This window comes from Pezoporus wallicus, unplaced genomic scaffold (genome assembly GCF_028554395.1).
Source record: "Pezoporus wallicus isolate ANWC-B61680 ecotype Strahan unplaced genomic scaffold, APGP_CSIRO_Pwel_v1 contig_13480, whole genome shotgun sequence".
Classification (NCBI taxonomy): Eukaryota; Metazoa; Chordata; class Aves; order Psittaciformes; family Psittacidae; genus Pezoporus; species Pezoporus wallicus.
The window spans coordinates 1188115-1194710 of NW_026641917.1; positions in this window are offsets into that span (position 1 = coordinate 1188115).

Consider the following 6596-nt stretch of genomic DNA (forward strand, 5'->3'; position numbering starts at 1 on the left):
AGGGGGAGCTGCTGCAGCACAGCAAACCTCACCGGGTACATCACCAGCATCCACACAATCCCACCGTGACAGGTACAACAGAACAGGACGAGGGGGACGTCTTGTAGCAAGAGGGGTCCCAAAAAGCTTGTGTACAGAGGTGCCAGGCATGGAGGACTCTGCCTCTGTCCCAGCAGCCACAGGAGACCATCCAGGCCAGCAGGTCCCTCATTCCCCACACACTGTAGCCCACACAGTCAGGCAGCAAGAAGGCAAGGACAGAGCTCAGCCTCCCCAGCAAAGCTTCCCACCCTGCTCCCCCAGGAACTAGCCCCCTGTGCCATGGCAGAGGGAGTATGAACATCCTGTAGCCATTACCTGAGGCACTGGTACACTGGGGAAGCCAGCAGGTCCACAGGGACGGGCAGATGCAGCTGCTCAGGGCTGGAGCTCTCAGGGCTCAGCACCCAGTTGAGGGAGGTTCGTACCTGCAGCAGGACTGGTCCTTCCAATGCAGGGCTGGGGGAAGCTAACCACAGAGAGAGGTTGGTGCCAATGACATTCTGCCTGACAGACCGGTTCCTGGTGAATGGGAGAAATCAGCACCATTGAATTCACGAAGACACACAGGCAGATCCTTGTGTTCAGAGTCCAGCACCTACAGCCCATCTGGATTGACGTGTGAGCCCTGGCACAAAGCTGGGCAGAGCAGCCTGCCCCAGCTCCCCATATGACCCAGCCATAAACCCTGGCACTGCTGGGAGCATTGGGCTGTTCCACCCTCCACCAGCACCCAGGACACAACCATGGCTTGGCACTCCCAGCAGTGATGCATCGCTCTGTGTGCCCAGAGCATCAGACATCTGCTTCAGTCAGACCCCCACCTCATATCAGCATCCCCAGCAGTACTGGGGGACCAGCTACAGTCAAGCCTGGCCAAGGGGGACAGCTCCAGTATCACACCCCAGAGTCACTGCCAGCTGCATCCCCACCCTGGGCCCTGACTCAAAGTGGGATTTTTGATCTTTTCCTCCATAATGCTTTCCTGAGCCTCAGGCCTCACAGAAAAGCTCTTCAGCTGAAGGGGTTCCCCATTTCTTTGACAGTAGGTGACCATGTGCAAGCCTGTTGCTGTGCACACTTGAGTCCTACAGCATTGTCTGCTGAGATACTTCCCTCCTTTTCCTTCACAAGCCAGGAAACACCCTCGAGCTCAAGAACCAGTGAAATCGGTGCTTTCATTGACCTGCTCTCTCAAGAACACTGGAGCTGTGCGAGCCCAGAGGGAGAAGGATGGAGCCCCAGGAGCTTGCTCCCAGCAAGCCCACAGCCACAGCACATGAGCAGAGCTGCCTTTCCTGGGGGATGGTTGTGTCTCCAGCCCCCAGCACACTGCAGCCTTGAGCAGCCTTGCCAGAGGCCTGCGCTCCTCCCATTGCACCAGGCAGCTGGGAGAGGCACCTCGTGGTCTGGATGCGGAGTGAGCTGTCAGCTCTCCCTCATCTGCACAGCCAGGCCTAAAAATACCCCGTGAGTGGGCTGATGGTGGTGGTGGTGGTGGTACAGCCTCCATGGTGAGCATGGGAATGTCTGGTCCCTGCCAGAGCACCCGAGGAACTGCCAGCTCCTCTGCCCTGTGCTGGCACAGGGTTTTGGGATCCCGTGCTGTGCCTTGGCAATTCCCATAGTGGAGGTGTGCCAGGGAGAGAGCGTGGCACAGAGCATCCCACAGAGCATTCCAGCTGGGGGAGACAGGCAGCTCCAGTGGCACCATGCCTGCTGGGTGTATGGGACTGAGCAGCATGGGAACAGGGGGTTTCGTAGCCCAGTGCCATGAACCCCTAACAATGATAGGATGGGTGCTGCCCAGACACCCTGTTGTTCAACACTAGTTGAAAGCGCTTCCAGACAGCCAAGCTGACAGCAGTGTGGGTGCAAGCACAGCAAGACAGGGAGCTGGAGGGCACATCAGTGGAGCAACCACAGCAGGAGAGTGGGCTCAGCCCTCAGCACATGGGAAAAGCCAGAGAAGCAGAAGAGCACAGCTGAGTTTGCAGCCTGTTCGGGAAGAGGGCTGGTCTTGTGCCCTAAAACACGCTGGCAAAGGGAAAAGCTGTCAGCTTCTTCCTTCCCATCCCTGCACCATCCAAATCCACAAGGCCTGACAGTGAGCACGGCTGCTGACGCTGATCCTCGGGCAATCATCCACCCACTAACCTGACTGAGTGGGAAAAGATGTTGCTGGAGGAGGCCAGAGGCATAAGCCAGGTCTTGTAGGAATGGCTTACAGGATGAGAGCATGAATACGGCCCAAAGAAGGGACTGGCTCCTACACATGGCCAGCAGGCAAAGCCCATGCTCTGTGGATGCTTAGAGGGTCAGGGCAGGAGGGAGGGCTGCTTGGGGAAGGCAGGCACAGCCTTGTCAGAGCTGCCCGACAGATGGGGGCAGGTTCACCAGGCTGGGCCCCCACCATCCTGGTGTTCCCAGGAGAGCTGCTACCCAGGAGGAGCCCATGTTTGGGGCAGGGCACACCATGGCAGGGTAAATGCAGGCAGTGCAGCACTGCCTTGGCAAGAGGCTTCTGCAGGGTCCATCCCACCAGCAGCTGCATCACCCCTCTGCAGCCATCTCTACTTGCTTCAGAGCTGGTCGGTAAAATACCTGTCCGTCTTCCTCCCAAAGCAACAGCACACGGGGCACAAGATCTTAACTGCCCTGCTGAGCATCCCACAGCCCTTTTGAGTGCATGAGCCTCTACTCATTTGCCTTCATGATGTATTTCACATGCTTTCATCCACTAGACCTGAAGCACCCTGTGCATTTGCTGCTGCTGTGCATGACTGTGGTGGGTGCATGGAGCACATTAGCATCCACGTGGGCTCTTGGTTAGTTTGTGAGTGGCTGCAGGGACTGTAAAAGAGGGCTCACCTGCTGCTCCAGCCCTCAGCCAACCCACAGGAATTCCATCCCAGCCCTGCTGGTGTCCCCAGGATGTCACAAGCATCCTCGACCCAAAACCTGACGTGCCATCTACTCACCCCTACTCAGTGCTGCACTTTTGTCAGAGCCTAGGCCAGCAGGGCAACACCTCCAGCACTCCACCCTCTCCTGGGCTGGCAACCAAGGGCCAAGACCACAATGACTCAGTGTCACCTCTCAGAGGGACAGGCTCCAGACACAGACCTGGATTCTATGACCCCTGGCAGCTCCCAGAGCCTGCACAAAGCTCTTCCCGGGGAGCAGAGCCCTGAGCAATCTCACCTGCTTTAGGGCTGCAGACAGGGGCGAGGCTGGCAGAGGGGTGAGGCCAAAATACCTTCAAGGCACCTGGCAGGGCCCAGCTGCAGCCAGGCATCCATCCATTTGATGGGAAGGGGAAAGCCTCCCCCAGCAGGTACCAGGCACCTCCCCAGTAAGGCTGCATCAGCTCTTGGAAGGACTGAGGTTCTCCAGCCTGCCTGGAGAAGGGGTGAGGATATCCTGTGAGAGATAAGGCCAGTCCAGCCCCTACGGATTGCCCCCGTGTCTCCAGCCCTGCACTTCTTGCTGGGAACCATCCATGCAGCTTCAGCACAGCCAGTGCACAACTGGATGCTGCCTGTTTGAAGTCTGCACAGCTGGGCAAGGGACTAACTCAGGTCCCCCCAGGGCTGCTCATACAAACTGACTGAGACTGGGGGACACAGGCAGGCAGGAGGGACCCCAGGCAGCTCCCTCAGGGTCCAGGGCAGCAGTGCAGGCGCCAGGCTCCTGGGGAAAGAGCAATGCCCCACACAGGTGAGTGCGCAGCATAGAGAAGGCAGGGCAGTGGGGCAGGAGAGACCTCACTACACCGGGACCCCTTAGTAGGGCTCATCTGGAGAAGCCCTGGGCTCAGCTGGAGAAGGCAAGGAGTGAGAAGCACTTTGAGCTGGTCCATCAGATGCTGATGTGCCTGGCTCCCAGCCCAGCCGCTCAGAGCCACGCAGCTCCCATGAATGCTGCCTTTCTTCTCGCTGCCGCACAGCCCTTGGCAGCCCCTCAGCTGCTCCGCCTGCGGAGGGAGAAGAGCCAAGGCCTGTTTTGATGTCCCTTTCCCCTTGCCAGGCTCTGCACAGCGCTCAGGGCTCAAGTTGGGGCCTCCCCGCTGGGGACAGCACTGCAGATCCCTGCTCCTACAGGGATCCAAGAGAAGCCTTCACCTCCAGCTAGCAAGAAAAAGCAGGGCTGGCCCCAGCCCCACTGCAAGGACAGCAGAAGGTCCAAGCAGGACCTCCCCGCATGCAGGAGAGAAAGGCAGAATAAGAGCATTAACTCTATTGCCAGTCCCTATGGACACTAGCTGTTAAATGTTGTTTGGAAACATCTATCCAGCTGGACCTGGGAAAGACAGAGGGGACTCTGGATAGATCCATCTCTGGCTGACAACACAACTACTCCCTTCATTCTGTTCTGCCTCTGCTGGGCCTGGACAAGCGAAAGCTGTGCCCCTGCTGCAGAGCCAAGCAGCCTGGGCAGCCACCCACTGCAGGCAAGCGCAGATCCAGACAGGCTGCTAAGCCCTTTGGTGTAGGTGCTCCCCATTGCTGCCAGTTTCCTTGCTCTTGGTGTATCTCCAGCAGCAGCAGCAGCACACAACCACCACTCCTACGTCCCATAGAACTGTCTGCCGGTTAATAGCTCCTCTGCACATCAACCTGTAGCTGTCAGCAACCAGCACCCACACTAAAGGCACTCATGTCCTGCACCCAAGACAGCGAGTCACTTTTTTAATCCCTTGTGGCTATCAGTAATGAAGTTTGAGACAACCCCTGTTGTGAGGATAGGCACGAAAATTAACCCAAAAGGTGCAGAGATACTTTCAAGAGAAAGAGCAGCACTTGAGGAAATGGGAGTCCAAGCATATTAGCTATCATCAACTCACATTCACAACCATCTGATCCCATGGCTGAAGCGTCTCTGGAGGTCCATGAGTACAACACCCCCCTACCTCCCACAGCATACCTCTATGTGCTGTATCACAGTGCAGTCACAGGTATAGTTTGGACATGAGACTGAGTTGCAAAACCAAGTTTCTCCTTAACCCTAGATGGAAGACTTCAGGCTGGGGATGAGAACATCCCAGCACATCAGCCAACCACCTCACCTACAGCTTTGTGAGGAGGCAGCAATTCCTTCAGCCAGCAGTGGTGTTAAAGACGAGAGCATCCCAGTTCCTGGAGTGCTGGCTGTGCCCTCTCGCAGCGTAAGTGGCTCACACTGGGTACACCAGGCAGTGACTTCCATGAGACTAAGTCCCCACTAGAACTGTTCATAGAAGTGAGAACTTCCCTTATACACAGAATTACAGGCCAAGGACATCTCTGTTCATGCTCTCCTACCTTCACTCAGTTTTGGCTAGAAATTAACACACATACTACTCCATTATAATCTTTTTCCAGTACCTTCCCACACATTTCCCTTGCTCCCTAGGTGCTGTCAGAACAGTTTTCACTTCAGCATCCTCACATTACTCACGCTGCAGCAAGGCTGTGGCAACGTCTCCGTGTGGATCTGCCACAGGTTTCTCCAAAGACAGCAATCAGATGAGTGTTTCCCATTCCTCTGTAGACCATTCTGGTGAGGTGCAAGGAAACCTCTGATACACACCCTCAGCTCTGCTCACTACTGGAACCAAGCAACAACACACTCACCCCCCCGATGTGCTGCACTCTTCATTCATCTGAAGCTGCTGAACAGCTCTAACAGCAATGCAAAGAAGAATGATTATGGGAAAAGAAGAAAAAGGCTTCTTTTGACTTTTAGCAATACCCCAAATTGTTCATGTTGAAACTAAAATACCATATGCTTTAACCTAAATACACACATTTAAAGGTTATGTGCAATGTCTACAGATTTGTTAGGGAAAAGGAGACTTTAACATTGTCCCAAACTACAAAAGATACTCCAGGAATACCTGGCCCTGTAGGTTCCAAAGATAGGGGCTGGAATAATACTACAGTGAATAAGCAATTTAGTGAAGGTCATTTGGTGGATCAGTAACAAAAATCCCTGAGCTAAAGTAGAAAACTCTCCTTTCCCTGACTGCCAGTTCAGCAAGTCTTAACCAGCACTGTGAAATCCAAGAGTCAACACCAAAGTAAAGAAGAGAACTGTTTGACTCTGCAGCCAGGTAAGATTTTTCTGATGACTCCTCTTCTGGCACTGCCACTCTCAGCTACAAAGGGAACCTAAGGCAACTCAGCTCTTACTGCAGATGTCTCAGGTCTGTACTTCAATGAGAAGGGATGACTTTGTGGCTCTGTCCCTGCTCTAGTTGAACAGCCACGCTGGACGAAGTCCTTAGATAACAGAACTCCACTTAGAATCGCTGAAAGACACCCGAGAACTCACTGGATAAATGTTAAGAAGATGAGTATTAGAAAGGAACAGTGCTGATAGAAAAATTAGAAGCATGATGAGAATTTCCAAGTTACATTGCTATAGTTCTTAAATTAGTTTACAAATTGTCCATTTGGAATTTAAATTTATTACTCCATCAAACTGAAAACAACACACAGGCTAATCGAGTCTTGACTTCATCCCATGTTTGCATCAAAAAAGAAACAAGCACAACTGCAGACATGTCAGACAAC